The 17,613-nt window shown below is 38.1% G+C and overlaps 1 protein-coding gene across 1 annotated transcript in view; it reads left to right on the forward strand.

Annotated features, from left to right (window-relative positions):
- The window catches only part of SEMA6D (semaphorin 6D), a 209,556-nt gene that overhangs the window by 62,559 nt on the left and 129,384 nt on the right, over positions 1-17,613 (forward strand). The window lies entirely within an intron of this gene.

A 17,613-nucleotide genomic window follows, 5' to 3' on the forward strand; every position in this document is an offset into this window, starting at 1 on the left:
TGACAAAAGTAATGATTTTCAGCTGGCAAAGTAGCCAGGAACAGCTATGAAAGGTCTCTCTAAAGGGCAGTGGAAGAATGTGCAGAAGAGCATACTTGTGTCTGGCATATGGGATCATGCAAGTGATGAATTATGGGTTTTTTTGTTGTTATTTGCAATAAGCAAATGCACATGAATTGATCCATATAGCTTTAGCTTGACTGGTATTGGTAATTACTCTTTGAATGTATTAATATGGGCCATATGCTAAATATGGCTTAACTTAAAGTCATAATCTCTAAGTAAAACAGTTACTAAATGGTACAGTGACAAGAATAATTAAAAACTCTGAGATACATGTTGAAACTGTCATTGTTCTACAGTGCTACTCTGCTTTTTAAATAAGATAGGTCCTATCTAAACACACAAAAAGCTATACAGTAAAAAAAGGGGGAAAATAAGGAAAAATTGTATACCACCTGCTGATGTGTGAATTGGATAGCATTGCAGGAAACGACATGTGTTAAATTACTCTGATGATAGAAGGAAGAAAAGTTAGAAAGTAAATGATTTATTTCAAAACACTGAATTAGAACATAGCATGTGTTCAATGTGAAACACAAAAGCTGAATTCAATATAGTATTGGCCACTGACACAAAGTTTGAACAAATGCAATGGTTCTAAAATTTAGGCATGAAGTAATAGAACATATTGCTATAATGTGTGCAAAGACTTAAAGATTATACTTTATTATATTTATATCCCTTGTCTGAAAGTTTTTCAGCCTTAAAGCCTATTTGTATAGGAGCATGTGTGCAATAATGTGTGTGCTTGTGCAGGGAAATATAATCAGAGTTTTCAAAAGCTCCATGGACAATTCAGCTGTGACTTCATATGCAAGTGTCAGGTACAGATTTTTGTTTATACATAGGAAGGTAATTTTTTAACTTCACCCTTTGTATGTGCTATTCAGCAAAAAAAATGGAAGGAGAATTTCAGAAGCTAATGTACTTATTCATGTAATGCGATTCCCTCTATATTTATGATCTTTTAATTGAGACATATTGCTGTGTATCCAAAATGTCAAACTGCTATTTTATATTAGAAATATTAGTCGCAAAGCTTGGCAGTTTGTGACAGTACATCACTAAAGGAGGCGGCCTTGGTCATAGGAAAATGTCTTTCCAAAAGACTGTTTTGCTAAGAATTTGTCAATGTGAAATTTTAGAGGGTGTGGGGGAGCTGGGATGACACAAGACAAAAACAGAAGTTTAAATCTGGATTTGCTCAGGAAGAATGCATTCAGTGTCCAGAAAGTTCCAAGTGTTCTTTCAAGAATGAGCAAAGATTTGGCTTAAAGGCTGCTCTAACTAAGGTCTGAACTGACAGCTGGAACTGATAAGAAATTAGTAACAAAACTTGTAATAAAGAAAAAAAATTATAGTAACCTATATAAAGAATTCATGAAAGAGAAGATTAAAATGAAAAGGTAGAGTTATCAGGAGAAAAGATATAGTTGATATGGCTACAAAAATGGGTCACTTAGGATAAGGTTACATCCTAGCTGTAGCTTTGCCTGTTAGTCAACAGGAGTGGCAAGATTAAGACCGCAGTGTGCTTTTACTATTTATTTTCTGTCCTGGGAGGGATACAGGACAATGTACTTATTACACTAAGAAAGCAAATAGTTTGAAGCCATTTAGTAACCAGTGAAAACATTAACCATCTAGGTCTAAACAATTTATACTACATCCATGGTTCTGCTATTTAAAAGCTCTGTCTAGTTGAGATGCTCAAATTTATGTGCTGTGACAAATCAAGAAAGGTGCTGAAAAGAAAGATAAGATGGTTGTAGTGTTTCCTCTGCACAAGAAAGACTCTTTATTCTGTGTAGTTATCTCATCCAGGAAGTAAAATCATAGCAAGAATCATCAGTTGGAAACCAAAACATAATACATTCAAATGAGAAATCAAACAGAAGGTGAACAGTGGTGTGCTGATTAACCTTGAACGAACCTAAGGGAGTGCAGAGGCTTCCCAGTTCTTGACAAGCTGCGGTCAGGACTAGGTGCCTTTTTGTAAGGTCACACACAAGATTTTATACTCAATACTGGAGCAAATAATGATGTGTGGTATACGAAGTCTTATAAATGCCTCTGACTTAAAAAATTGCAATTTATTGATGTAGGAGAGGGGGAAAGGAAGTTGAAAATCTGTTTTGGTCCCTATGAGATAATGGGCAAAAGCCAAGATGTTTCTCTGCTGATGGGAGGCAGCAGGGGAGGCTGGCACAGGGGGCTGGGGATGGCAGCCGAGGGGCAGGGACTGCAAGGACAGTAAGCAGCTGGCTTTTTGAGGGGTGTTCTTCAGAAGCTTTTCTCTTAGTGGCTGTTCCTCAGGGCTATTTCTGCTCTCCTCTGGCTACAGTTCTGAGCATACTGTGAGCACTGCTGCTCTTGTGCATAGTCAGAGTTGTGGAAAACTTTAAAACAAACAGCTGCCAGCAACACATCATTTCCTGTGGTTGTCCTAGCCATGAATTTTTTACATTGCTCTGCCTTCCCTCATGCACATTGCTACGCTCTGATCATGATTCTTCCCTCCCCTCTTATTCAATGGTCCAGGTTAGCTTTAATGTAGAGACCAGCTTGCACTGCTGATCACTGAGTCTTTCCACCCCCCCCCTTCCCCCCCCCTCCCTTCCCTTCCCTTCCTTTCCCCCCCCCCCCCTCCCCTCCCTGAACTCTATGGAAAGATCAGGTGGAAAGTTGCTCCTCTTATGCTGGCTAGTTGTGCTCAGTATGTGACATTCCTCTACAGTTGTTCTGATTATGCCACGTCCTACTTCATTCCTTAGACTCTGCAGAGCCAGATTTGCAACAGTCTGCTCTTCCTCTGCCTTGTTTCATTCAGACAAGCAGATCTGACCATCTCTCAAATGGTACATATTGACATATCTAGAGCAGTAATAATCGGGCTTTTTACTGCTGTCAGCAGCTCAGATCATCCAACACTGTTGTGCTGTGCACCCAGCAATGAGAAAATGAGGAAACCACAGAAATACAGCTGTGTTCCAAGTAACTCTTGTTTACCACTATGTATAAACATGCATGGTTTTTCTATTTAGATATGCTGTCTCTCTCTCTCTCTCTCTAGTATTCTGGTGGTTTCTTGGTTTCTACAGAAAATCACAGGAAAGAACTTTAAATTGTGCAAATAAAACTAATTTTTGAGTTCAAACACATGAAATAATCCAAAGTTATGATTATTTTTGACAAATATAGATATATAAATTTATTTTTTCAGGGTTTTTAGGTTTTTTTTAACTCTAAATTAATTTTTTTAGGCATCTGCAAAAAAAGGTTTGGAAACAGAATCTCTGACTGGATTCTATTTTTCTGACAGAATGGCAAAGAAGATACTCTCCATCCCATTGAGCTCAATGATTTCATGCTTAATCCACAAAATGGAAAATATAGGCCAAGAGTCTGGAAAATTGTATTTATAAAGACACTGGGAAAAAGTTGGGGATGGGTAGGGCAGGAGGGTTTGGTTTAGTTCATTTTTTTCCTTCTCTCTGGAAGCTTGGGAAGGAAAAATGGATTGAGAGAATGGCATCAGGAGGAATGCATAGCCCTCTGAAGCATTGTACTCATAGCATGGGAGAGTGTAAAGACTGCTCTATAAACAGAAGATTTTGGGAAACACCTAAAGATATAAACAGTTGAGCAGCAGGTATACCAAAATAATATATCATCTCTCCCTGGGAGATGGGAAAGCAAATTGTAATTTTGATAACACAAAAAATTAATGAAATACTGACTCCAGAAACAGGTGGGGCTTTGAGGCTTGTTGGGGTTTTATGGAGTGAGGGCAGAAGGAGATGGTGTTTCAGAAAATATTAGACATTTCTGAATCATTCACAGCTTAATGCAACTCCACTCCTTTTACTTATGGTTTGAAAAAGCTGATGCATGTGGATGCTTTTATTGAGAAGGTTAAAAAGTTGTTGCATCCTGCAAAATATCCGTATTTCCTTTTGTAACTGGCATAACACATAGGGTCCTGCATGACAATACTCATCTCAGGAGGGGACCTGTGCATCTTAATTATCTTTAGTACTGTAATGATCCAGTCTGAGATAGAAACTCGTGTTTAGCAATTCTGATTTAATTTACAACTCAGCTAGAATGTAATTATATTCTGATTATACTTAGGATTTTGTGATAAAAGATTGAAGTTTGTACGAAGAGGAAATACTCAAAACTTTTTGTAGTCAACATTTATTTCTAGAAAACTGATTTTTCTGCTAATACAGAGTAGATGATGAATTTTGTTGAGTTTTATTTACCTTAGTGTCAGAATTAATTTCAAGCTGAAGGTAGGTAAGAGCTAATTACAAATTTTAAACCCTAATGCCCACCCAAGAGTTTTGTTAATTTGTACTGATGACTGAAAGATTTTCAAATTACCTAGTAAATATTATTAGAAACAACACAAAATTATCATAAAAGGTCAATGCTTTTATTGCCAAAAACAGCATAGGATTTGGATATTTATTATGAAGCTAATGTATTAGCAAGCATAGAGAATAAAGACTTACAAGACATCAGTTTAGCACTATGTTGTTGCATCAAGCAGTTCTTTTATTTCTATACCTCTACTAGTGCATATTTTGGATGTTTTTTTCTCTTGTGTAGTTACCAGCAATATCCCTGAGGGGAATCATACAGGAAATGTGGAAGACCAAGGATGCCTCCTGTGTGTTGGCAGCTCTCACCTCTCTCCTTGTCTAGGCTTTTTACTGCCTGTGTCAGGACTCTAAAAGGTTCAGTGCTCTACCATGGAACTTCCCTCTCTTAATCATCATTAATTTCATATATTTAATATAATGCATTCCTTTTTTTCTTTGTAAATCTCATTAGATCTGTGATAGTATTATCAAGGACACGAACCTTGTCCTTTTAAAATATCTGTACAAATTCAAAGCAGATGCTGCACGTATCTCTGGTTCTTGGGGAGATACTCTCATGTATCCTTGAGTAGCACATTATCTGCTACCTAGGAGGCATCAGACAAAATATTACAACTCCACCACTGGTTTCTCAGGAGTCAAAGGTACAAGCACAGGCTTATTATCTTACAAAAAACCTGCATCTGGTCTTGCATACTGTGCATCAGTACAGCTCAAAAATCTCCATTAGAGGTGGGAAGAACATATGATTTTCAGGGACAGACCCTTCTGTTCCTCTTCCAAGGCATAATTCCTTTCCTCACATTCTGATTGTACTTCCACGTGTCCATCCCAAATCCATTCCTGGGAATGCATGCTGCAGTGCTAGGAACTGTCACTGTAGCTCCTGCTCTGAAGAAGTAACCAGTGCTGGCACAAATTCTAGACATAGCATAGATGCTTACAAAGTTAATTTATCACCATAATCATATTCCACATGTTATCCTTCAGAAATCAAGAGTTGGCAGACTTATTTCCTCCTCAAAAACCGTATTTCAGGCTGTTCTTCTGGCTCACTAGTGCCTCTGGTGCCCGGGTTACAAGTCCCGCTCCAGCAAGTTCATATACTGACCCAGGAACCAGTGATGCTTCCGCAGAATCATGCACCCTCCCTGTCTCATGACTGTCACCACTGTTTGAGGGCACCCAGTCCAACAAGAGCAGCAAGCTTCTTGCTGTACTTACAAGTGAACTGTTTTTGACAGCTATCACTGACAAAAAAAGAGATGGAGAGTGCTATAATATAGCTCTACTTTTTTTTTTTTCCTTTGAATGGCTGTCGTTTCTGTATTTGCTGACAAGAGGCAGAAGCATCACTCGCCAGGAGCTTGTTCACCTCAGTGCTGCCAACCTGCTGAGGCTGCCTCACCTGCAAGGGCATGGTGAAGCCTCTAAAACTGTTGTTAGTTTTGGTGGAGAGGTTCTCCTTTCAAATTAACCTTTATACATTTGTACATTTCAAAGTAACACCAGAATATGTGTGTGAATACTTACTCCAGAATTGGGGCCATGTTTATGTATAATAACTTGTAATTTTGCAAGAGGTATTGACCGCATGGATGTAACTTGAGGGCTTGTCACAGTAAAGCTTTTCTTTGAGCAGGGACAAGAGTACAGTGGTCTGAGGAGGTGGTTCTTATTAGCAGCATCTGTGTTAGCTGAGACACAGGTCTCCTGTGTTTTGGGTCACTGCAGAAGTTGTAATTTTGCCTGTGCAGGGAGTGAGGGGCCGGGATGGGGGTGCAGGGACCCGTGAGGGGACTGCAGGGCTGCCCCAGCCAGGTCCTGCCTGGGCACGACCGAGCTCTCAGAGGAGCTGCTGCAGCCTCTGTGGGATGTGTGGGAGCAAACAGAGCCCCACAGGCAGCAAGTGTGAGGGAAAAAGTGTGAGGAACAGCCCTGGCAGCACCCAACAGAGAAAAACAGGTGTGAGAAAGGTATTTTAGTCTTTGTTTCTCACTATCAAACCCTTCTAATTAGCAATAAATTAATTTTCCCCATGTCAAGTCTTTTGTGCCTTTGATGACAATTGGTGAGTGATCTCCCTGGCTTTACCTCATGAGTTTTCAGTCTCATTTCCCCCCTGCCCTGTTGAGGGGAGTGAGGGAGTGGCCTTGGGTCACTGGTGGCCAACTGGGTTACTCACCACAGCTTGACATAGGGCCCTAAAATGTTCTGATGTTGCATCAAAATACACCCATGGTTTCTGCTCACAGCACAGAGTGTTGGGGTTTATGACTTCGTTGAAAGCAGCACAAGAGGAGTGCAGCTGAGAAGGCCTTGTGCTGCAGAGCAGCGCTGGGTGAGGGAGCACGGAGGGGCTGGAGATCTGTCACACGGGCTGCAGGCCCTGCACATAAAGGCAGAGCTCACCTTTGTCTGCTGGTTTGAAATGGAGCCAGGGACTCCCAGAGATAAAAGCAAAGGCTTTTGCATCTGACAAGCCACACTTGTGTGTACTAACAACATACCTTTATGAATTGGTGCTGAGGGAGGCTTGTGAGATGTGATAATGGTTTCCTCCAGCCTCTTCCCTTCTTGGTCCAATTGAGTGCATTTGTCACCCTCCAGTGCAATACCTCGTTGCAGAAACTCAGAGGTGACTTTAATCAGAAGGATGAAATCCACCCTTGTGCAACACCAAGTGGAATTTGAGACATTTCTTCACAGAGCTGAACTTAACCCTGGAGGAATAACAACTTCACAGATGACACCAAACTTCTTTGATTTTTTTTTCAGATCATACAGTTTTTCTAGGGAAGCAACTTGGTTAGAAATGGAGGAATGAAAACAGCAACCTATGGGCATGGCTATTGCATTAGAAAATAGTTTATAGTGTTGCTATTTACATGAAATACAACTTCCTGATGACTCAATAACGTTTCCCCATAGCTAATTAATAAATATTTTGAAGATTATTACAATGTTGTCACTTACAGGCTTTTAACAGCTCCCTAGGGATAGGACAGCTAGTTATCTAGCAGATCTTCCTCAATTAGGCCAAATTTCACATCAGTATTAGAGCTTCTGTGTTGTAGATATTAAATATTCAGTTTGATCCATGTAAGGGGTGAATGCCTAGTCTGCCTGTGGTTCTGTTGATTTGCATGGAAAAATCGTAAGGATAAAAGAGAAATCTTGCAGAAATACTTACATGTGCCATTCACCCAAACAACTCAAATGTCTTTGTTTGTTTTCTTCAACTTGATTAAAACTTACAGTATAGAACTTTAAGTCATATAGAAAAGCTGATTTATTAAATATGTCTTTACATAATTTAATGAAATTAATGGGCAGAAAATATTACCACCTACATTTGAATATGTTACTCCTTTAAAATAATGTTAATTTTCAAAAAAAGAAATGGAGTAGTAAGATACGTGGTGTTAGTAGATGCTGGAAATACCTTTTATTTTGGTAATGCAAGCCTTTTCCTGTTCCTCTATTTAAAATGGTTGAATTAGATTACTAATGTCTCTCAAAGGGCACTTAAACTAATCAGGAAAGAGCTTCTCTCCTCCCAAAAGGACCTGATAGGGCTGTCCCGTCTGCTATGTATTATTTGCATTAGCAAAGAGAGCTTCTAGTACTACTTAATGAGAAAGGATAATGGAATCATATGTATTAATGGTCAAAGCCTGAGTAAGAGCTGATGCCCCCTGAAACAAGTTCTGAGTGTGTCCTTTGGGAAGCATTTCTTGCACAGATGTTTTTATTAAATGAATGTGGAAAATGTACCAGGCAATACCACTTCCAGCATTAACAGGTTCATGTGCACTTGTCATGTAGTAAAGGCAAAATCCTGAGACCCATGGTATCCATAGCCTACAGCTTGTACCAGTTTCATTAAAGGCTAGATCAGATCTCCTTGTATATCATAAATCATGGCATTCTACTTGGTTACAGCAACATGAGTTTTAATAGGTTTCTTTAACTGAAACAAGTTGCTAAGCCATACCCAATCCAATTTACTAGTGAATGCACCACTCCTCCTTAGAGTTTCTAATGGTTAATTTAAGAAAAAAAGGAATTGTATTTGTAACTCTAATTGGCTTTATTTCAGCTTCTGGCAACTAGATCTTATTACTTCTTAGTATTAAAGAGCCTCTTTGTAACAAGTATTTTCTCAGTTATGATCCCCAATCTTGTTTTGCATACAGTTAACAGATAAAGCTCTTGGAATAGTGGAGGCCTAAAAAAATTCTCACCAGTCCTCAAAACATTCCTCTTGTTCTCTTTTGTGATTCTTTATAAGTTAGGGTTTCTTAACAATTTATTGATTCATCATCTTAAAAGGGAAAAAAAGGTCTAGTTATTTAATATATGTGAGAGTTCCCCTGTGCAGAAAGTACTCTGATGACAAATATAGTTGTGAGGTTTGTCCAAGACCATACTGCTGCTCTCACTTCATGATTTGCAGTAGCTGCCAAGATTTCCTTTTCAGTTTGTCCTTCAGGGATGAGGGCTGGGTGAAATAGGGCACACCTTTTTTCCCCCCCAAGCTTTGTTTTCCAGTCCAACATGTGACACTTTTCTCTGCCTTGCAAATGTCACATGCATCTGTTTCTTTGTGTAGCAAATCTCAAGATTTACATAAGTAAATAGCTTTCAGCACTCTTGAAGCCACAACAATGTACAAACATATTTGAAATTGTTGAACTAAAAACTATATTTGACTGCCTGCTGTGAATAAAGATTTAAGAGACTGAAAATTTTATTAATGATGGATGACAGGTTAACTATGTATATTCAAGCTTTGGTCCCTTATTTTCAGTATGAGCTTCTCCTGAAGCAGTTTGAACCACACTGCAGTACCTTCATTCATCTGCAGAAGTGGTGGAGAGCCAAGGTGTCCTGTGAGCAGGAAATTGTGAGGTATTCCAGACTTCTCCAATGGTTTATTTTCATAAAGAAATTACAAAAGACACTTGGTTCTTACTCAAAGCATGTTGTGATTTTATTCACAGTGTAAAATACATCTTCATATTTGTACATGGAGAAAAAGATTCTAGAAACTATACATGTGAAAACACAATATCACTACCGTTAAAGTTTTTTTACTGGGGGAGATATCCACTGCTAATCTGACCATGACATGAGTCCATTTTCCTCCTGCCTTTCCAGCATCTATCTGTTTCTTTTTTTTATCTGTTCCTGACACAGTTAATTTAAGAGATGATACCTTTAATGGTGCTCAGAAGGCACCTGTCACATATGGGACACTACAAGGTGTAACATAATGATGATAATCAGCCCCAGAACTGAACTGATGTGATAGTAAATGTGAAGCCTGTAGATTCCCACTTCCCCTAAAACCTGTCAGTTATCTTTAAATAGAAGAGCTGGACTGTAAAAAGAGCATAAAAAGAGCTTCATGTGGCAGCTGCAAAATGGAAATAAATGCCTGGCTATTAAAAAGAGTAGGTGTCTATTATCAAAATTATTTCAAGGATATGGGAAAAAAAAAGAGAATAAAACCTGTTTACAAGTCCACTTTATCAAGACTCTAGTTTAGATTCATGGTTTTTTATCAGTGCCATATGTATGTAAACACATGCAAATGTGACCTGTATTATGATTTTGCCGGTAATTATTTTCAGTTATTATTTAATTCTACATAGTCCTTTACTTAAGCACTTTGTAAAAATAAGATCTTTGAAAAAAAAAAAAAAGGAAAGGTTTCAAAAGGAATAATATTGTTTTGCAAGTTCAGCTTTTAACATAATGTGCAAACCGTTGGATTAAAAGCAGTGGATATCACAGGTCAACTGCACTCACTAATCACTGCCTCAGCCAAAGAGATTGACTTTGTTGCTAGCTGGCTGCAGTAAGAATAGTAAATCACTTCATAGTCTTTATATTTATTCAGTTCACAGCTTTATCACTACTGTTTCACCTTTCCTCTGAAAAGCAGTAATGCTCTTTGCTTTGTCCAGGAAATAGAAATTGTTCATGGAATCTCCTCACTATTTGTTTTAAGTGAATGAGCAATACAGCCTATGCCCACTGGTTCCTGAAATGAAGCACTGTCATATCATGAATATTTCTGTTGAAAACTGGGGTGGGGGGGGTTTGCTTGGGGTTTTTTGGTTGTTTTTTTTTAGACAGCCTCTGACAGACAATTGTGCTGCTTTATGCATTACAGTTTCTGTACTTTGTTATCTGGGAAGGCTGCCATAATATAACTTTGCAGGTAGAGCTGCAGGCAGGCATCTTGTGAAGGATGAGCCTCCTGGGATACTGATTGCATTACCATGCTAAACAAAACTGCTGTAACAAAAATGTTTAGCCAAATCTCTGTAGAAAAAGGGTTACATTCATTCAAATGCATTTTCAAAGGGAATCTTCTGAATTGGACCAAGTACCTAAATATGCCTTTGAAGTAACTATGTATGCAGATGTAAGATGAAAAATAATTGCTTGTTGACATACTGTTTCAAGCTGTACAGTTTTAGTTTTATTAATAATGAAAGTGATGTCTTAAATACTTGTTCACACCAATGTGTCATTGTGCTAAAAACATAAGTCTTTATGTCTAGAGCCAGGTTTGGAAAGATAGATTTGAAGAAAAAATTGGGCAAGGAACTGCTATGCTGAGGCTGCAGGACTGAGCATTTCTGTGGAAGGTACATGGAAATGTGGGCATATCCCTGGAGCAAATACACTTCTCCATTGACTTCACTGGTTTGGGCTAATGTCTTAAAAAAACAAAAGGCTGCATCAAAACAGGCAGGCCTGCAGCACCAAATGGGGTAGCTGGTAGTACGTCCTTTTGTAGCAAATCACTAGATAAAAATAAGTTTAAATTCACTGCTTGTGTGATGGTGGGTGTTTCTTCTCTGTTAACCTAATAAATTTTGAGTTATAATTCAATATGATTGTCAACATCTGGTTATGTGAGCTGACTGCCTTGTAAAGAGGGAGAAATGGTTTCATTTAGAAGTATTCTAGCTCACAAAATGGGGTTTGGAAGGTGCTGAATGCTTGCCTGAGTACATATTTCAGATCCTGTTAACAGCAAAACATGTTGCTATTAAACTATGAAATCAAAGGGGTTTGATAGTGCTTTGTAAATCAGGGGCAAGAAAAATGAAAGGACAAAAATTTATTGTTAATTTAAGCCAGAGTTTCCAAAGCTATGTCACACATGCAGCTGCATTTAAATGAATATATTCTACACATGCAATTAAGTTGGTTGGGGTGCAGCTAATGAGGTACAAGCATTGCTTTTCACATATGTCTTCCTGAGCATTCAGATTTTCATATATTATTGTGCTTAAGGCATGGTCTTCAAATATGGGAGTGGTGTTACTGTCTGTTAGTCTCAAACACAGGAAAGCATGATATTGCCATAATATGTAAAGAGATCTTAAATCAGATGTGATAAAAGCTTTTCAATTAGCTATTATTTTAAATGATAAATTGTAGCATATAACTTTTACAAAACAAGTAAGTAATGGCCATTCATTAGTCTGTCATGCATCATTATTATTGGGGGGGTTGTGCTTTTTGATAAAAAGTACCTTTTCAGGAATTTTCTTTTATAAAGGGGTTTCTCTGCCTTAATATTTTAGTGTATTTCCATCATTCTGACTGATTGGCCTGGGAGTCACATTAAATTCATGCATCTGGTAGTGAGAAGGTGTGAAGTTTGCATCCTTTTGCAACAGGGACCAGGTAGCAATAACAGTGAAACGAGCTGCAATATGGTAGAAAGGCCAGATTTCTGTAGAACTGGGGACAGTTACAGTTTGGAAGACACTGTTAATATTTGACTGGAAGAGAATAGAGCTTCCAGGAGGTTCAGGTCTGCATGACCTGGTGCCTGCATCTTGGCTGCTTGATGCTGACTGAGACAATGTAACAGAGAACATGGGTGTTTACCACATGTGTCAGTAGTAGATGAACCAAACCCAGGAATCAATTTCTGTGGCAATGAATTTTTATGAGGTTTTATATGTCTTTATGGAGATAGAGAGATAGATATGCTTATAATTAGATGGTTATAAAAAATTATGTGGGGCACATCATGCTATAATGCATATTCAGACTAGAATTCCTACACTTTCTTGGGGATCGTGAATAACTCCAGCCTAATAAAAGCATGTCCAAGGAGAGAGAACTATCCTTGCAGGACAGAGGCAGACCTGCACATTCCTCTGTTCTGTGGTCCTGGCCTTCTCTCCTGTAGGGTATAGGAGTACTGAGGCAGAAAAGAGCTGCTCTGTGAAGTCCTGTACTTCACCCATCCATGTGTCTTTACGGGGAAGTCCAAATATTCTTGCTTAAAGTCTGTCTCTGAAAGCCACCCCCTTTTCCTTGGGGCAGTGATAACCACAGCCAGTAACTAAAGGGAAATGGGGAACTCAGTATTCTCTGGGTGGGAAGGAAAAGTAATCTACGAAATTTCCATGATACTGGTTTTCTATCTCTCTTCCAGACCTTCAGAATATTCCAGTTTAGTAGTACTTATTATCTGCTTCTACTTCTTCATTTCTCCAACTAATGTGCATTAAAAATGCTCACTTATCCACCTGGGCTCAGTGGAGCTTTATATACCATATGTATTCCTGTTAAAGTCTGAACCTATTTTTATATTACTTCAGGTTTTCAATTAACCTTGCTTCCACATATTTCACAGCATTAAAAGCAGTTTAGTGTTAAACAGAACTCACATCTCCTCACACCTCCTCTCCTTCCCGCAGAAAACATTAAAATGCAGCTTTTCTATACTGTATGAGACCTTGTGACAGCTGAGTTACGTAACCAATTCGATATTGGATTTACATTTTGAGGGAAATAACACCAGTAGTGGTTTTCCAGTGTTTCACTCCACTGTTAGATGTACTAGCAGATGTTGCTACACTGAGCTGCATTTCTTCTTAGTGAAGAGTGATCAATTCAAGGTCAATAGATGCACTTTTTTGATGTATGCATATATATCTAAAGAAATAAAAATTTATTATTACTATTTTGGAAAATTCTGTTAAATTCAATGCATTTACATGGAAATAAATAAAGAGTAGATTCACAAAGGAAAAATGGTGAGAAATCTCATTCTAAATTGTTATATTTGGTGCTACTGGGTTTCTTCTGTTGTATCATGAAAATAGTTTGCACAGACTAATGATGTGTAAATTAATGAGTATCTAATGATAATCTATTCAGTCAAGTTAAGGTGTAAAATTAAGCATTGGGTTCCTAGAGAATTTTTAGGACATTACCAGTTCAAGCATTAGTTTATCTTCCTTAATCTCTAAAGTTTTAAAAGTGTTTTGAAAGTATCAATGTTTGCTTGAGATTAATGCTTCTCTTACGAAGGTCTTTGCTGGATACCATCTGTGACATGCTACTCAGCAAGCTGGACTCATGACTACCATCAGAGAGGTCCTTGTGATTTGCAATATAAATTTCATTTTTAGAGAATCATCAGTTATGTCCTCTCAGCTGATTGTTTCCCTCTAAAGATGTCACTTGAGGTTGTCTTTCTTAAAGCTTTTTCACTTAAATTTTTTGACCATTTTTCTCATTGTCACTCCTTTAGTCTCAATTCCTGGCTTTGCCAAAACAGTGTAAAATTTTATCTGAATCCTTTATATAAAAATACCTTAATTAAAAAAAAAAAAAATCTATTCTCAATGTCTCACAGTAGTTTACTTTCACTAAGCTTTCTGGACCATTAGTACTACTATTATCCCCAAATTCTCTTTGCTTCCCAGGACTATAAATTTGCCTTATAGAAATCATAGCATTAGCTTTCTCAGACATTGTATCATTGTATTTTTCTGACAATATTTTGAGGGTCTCAATGCTGTCTCTGCTCAAAACTCTGTGCTGAAAACCATCTGCATTGCCAGAAATGTGATTGCATCTTTCTGGCCTTAGAATGGGCTTGACCATGAAAAGAATGGAAATTGGAACCCAAATCACCAACTCTTCATGTCCTCACACTGAAATATGTCCCATGAATATGAAATATTTCATGTTTTTCCTCAAAGTACAAATCATGGTATTTTTCTGAGATAAAAAGCATAGTGGAACAAATATGCCCATATCTTTCAGCCAGTTCAGGTGTCACGTCTGAATATATAACAGGAATTCAGAGACCTTTTGTGGATCTGCAATCATTTTTGAAGTGCTGGAACTTCATGGTATATTAAATTCATCCACTTGTCAAGTTCTGTTCGCCTGTGACAGACACCTGAGAGTTTTAAATAAAGACACACTTACGAGTTGGTCTAGCAAAGGTGGAACATGACCAGGAACTTCTTTATTGTCCCACCTCCCTTGGTCTTCTTGCACAAAGGCAAGTGATGTTCTTGAATTGATTGAGTTCAGCTTCTGCGTTCTCTCTGAGTCTCTCAAAGCCAGCAACACCACTGTTCCTACAGATATTTCCTATAAATATATCCAGCAGAGAAACTTCGTGACCAAGCTGACTCCCTCCATGGCACAGACACTCTTTTTTCTCAATTCTATCAGTTGCCTACTTACTGCTCCTGAAATCTTCACCATAGCCCTAATCTCCTCTTCAGCACCTTTGGCTTATTCCTCAATGCCTCTTCTCCCACCAGAAATTCTTTTTCTGAGAAGGATCTTAACAATTTCTTCCCAGTGAGAACTGATAAATGATCTTCATAACTGCTCCCTTCACTGGCTGCTCTGTTCCTGAAACAGTCCTCTAGCCTGTCACAAGTTATAAAGTTTGCCAACTGCTGTCCTCTGCTCACCCTCTTTATGCATTTCCCCATCTGATCCCTTTTTTCCTTCAATATGACACTCTCTTCTTTCTCTTTTCTTACAAATCTTCAAGCTTTCCTTAGCCTTTCACTTATTTGAAATATCCCAGTGTCTACCCAACCTGTTCTTCTAAGAGGCTCTCATCCCTGAATGCATGGAGCATGCTGCAGTCCTATCCATCTAATTCCCACTCTCTATTATCAATGGGAACTGCTTAAACTTAAAATCATACTGGGTCTGCAGTAACTTTCTCCAGTCTAATCAGAGTGGGTATTCCACCTTTGACCCTGTGAATCAATCAGCTGTTTCAATTTCAATGATCATACTGTGATGCTCTCTTCTTTTGGCTTCCATTGCACTTCTCTCTCCTCCACGTGCTTCTTGGTGAATTTGCCTTCTCACATCTCCAGTTGTGGAGGTTAAAGGGAAGCCAGAGATTACCTTACACAACTCAAATAATGTTAGAAAAGTCATTTTCTTAGTTTCTTTTATTTTTCTGGATGTATTGTTTACCATTATTTTCAGGTGACTCTCCCTTTTTTCACCAGCTCATTTCATTTCTCCATTCTGTGTCGATTTCTTCTTCAACTCTTGTTTTCAAGGCAGCACCTTTGTGCTTTCTCTGGAACACTTCAGGTGCTTCTGCAAAGCTGCTTCTTCAAAATTCTCTTTAAAATGTGCTATTACTAGGTTCCCTACAGAAAGTCCTGCTTGTCATAATGGCTATTATCTTCTTTTTTTCCCCCCTTACTTCATACTGACCTATTGCCTTTTGTCCTCAATCCACGTACAAATTCTGAGGAGTTCCACTGTGCATTTGGTGAGGGCTAATGCTGTGGAGTCCTGCTCTGAGAGTAGAACTGGGAAGTGCTGTGGTAAAGAGCAGTGAAGGGAACAGTAAAGGCCAGGAGCAGTTGAAGTCATGGTTATATCCCTGCAAAATGGGCCCAGCACAATATTCTAACAGTTAATATTTTTGGCAAAAATACAGATATGGAAAGTATGTCTGTGTCCAGATGTGCATACAGAGAGCTGCCAAAACAGAGTAGTATGCACTGTAACATGTGCTGGTTTCATACCTGCAAGAGACACAAGTCCTTACCTTGGAAAATAAAATGCTGCATAAACTCAGGGATCAGCAGCTATGGTTCTGGAGTGCTTAACCAGCTAAGTCATTCCCTCCAGCACCCTTTTGTTGTAATCTCCCTCCAAAGATATTAAAAACACAGAAACCTTGGCTAGGGTGTGGTTGATCTAATTTATAAAACATTCTCTGGATATTAAAAGCTAGGGCAATGCACTTGTGGCTTTTAAATTGTGTTAAATATACTGTAAACTCCCTGAAAGAACCTTTCATTGAAGATTATTGTATGAAGATTTGAAGATTAAAGTGTCTAGATTAAAGATTAATGTGGAGTGCACTGGGATATTGTTTGATGTATAAGGAACTATAGAGTATATTTATCATGCACTTTTCAAAACTGCCTGGGGGAATTAGACACCCAGTTCCCTATGTGTCTTTGAAAATCTCACTCTAAGGAATTCGTTGTTGCATAGTGAAAATGGTAATATTTTCATTGGGAGCTTGAGTCAAAGAGGAAGGAAGAGATATGGAGACCCTCTGTATTCATCTAGGCCTTGATGATGGCTCCTTACAGTTTTTTTTATTGTTTTAAATTTGCTCTGTCATTGTAGAGACAACTTGGATTTGAGTGCTACAAGATCATAAACCTGCTTATATATTTCTTGTCATCAATTCCACTTCTTCTTTGCTCTCACTTCAAGATAGTTTCATGTTCTCCTAAACAGAAGTAATTTAAACCGTGCATAACATAACTGTACAAACATTAATGAAATGAATGTACATCCTGTATTTAGTATCATATGCAAAGTTATGCAAAAATATTAAGTTGTACATGTATTTTTTTTAAATAATCCTTTTGCTGGAGTTTTTCTCAGTCTATTTTTTTGTCAAGAAATAGAAATACTTTAATGAAAGAAACCTTTCACATATGGTAGAAATTACAAGTTTTCTTGTTCCTGAAGTGCTGTAATACAAATAAGCTGTTAAATGCCAGCTCTTAATGTTATTTTTCAGATGTTAAGAGAGATAGTCCTGTACTAAAACTATTAGGAGGCAAATTTATCTGAACTTCAAAACCCCTTTGATGTGAAAGGAAAATGAAGTGCATATGAGTTGTACAGTTCGTTAATTTAGGGTTGGCCAATTTTGTGCATTTTTGTTTGTTTGCTTTTTTTTCCAGGAGGCGTCCTTCTATTGAAGTTTATTAAAACTAATACTGCAATACACTGTTATTTTTTTTCTGGTAAAATCTGTTGGATTGCTTTTATGAAAGGACAATTTTTCTACAGAAAGCAC

This window comes from Parus major, chromosome 10 (assembly GCF_001522545.3).
Source record: "Parus major isolate Abel chromosome 10, Parus_major1.1, whole genome shotgun sequence".
Lineage (NCBI taxonomy): Eukaryota > Metazoa > Chordata > Aves > Passeriformes > Paridae > Parus > Parus major.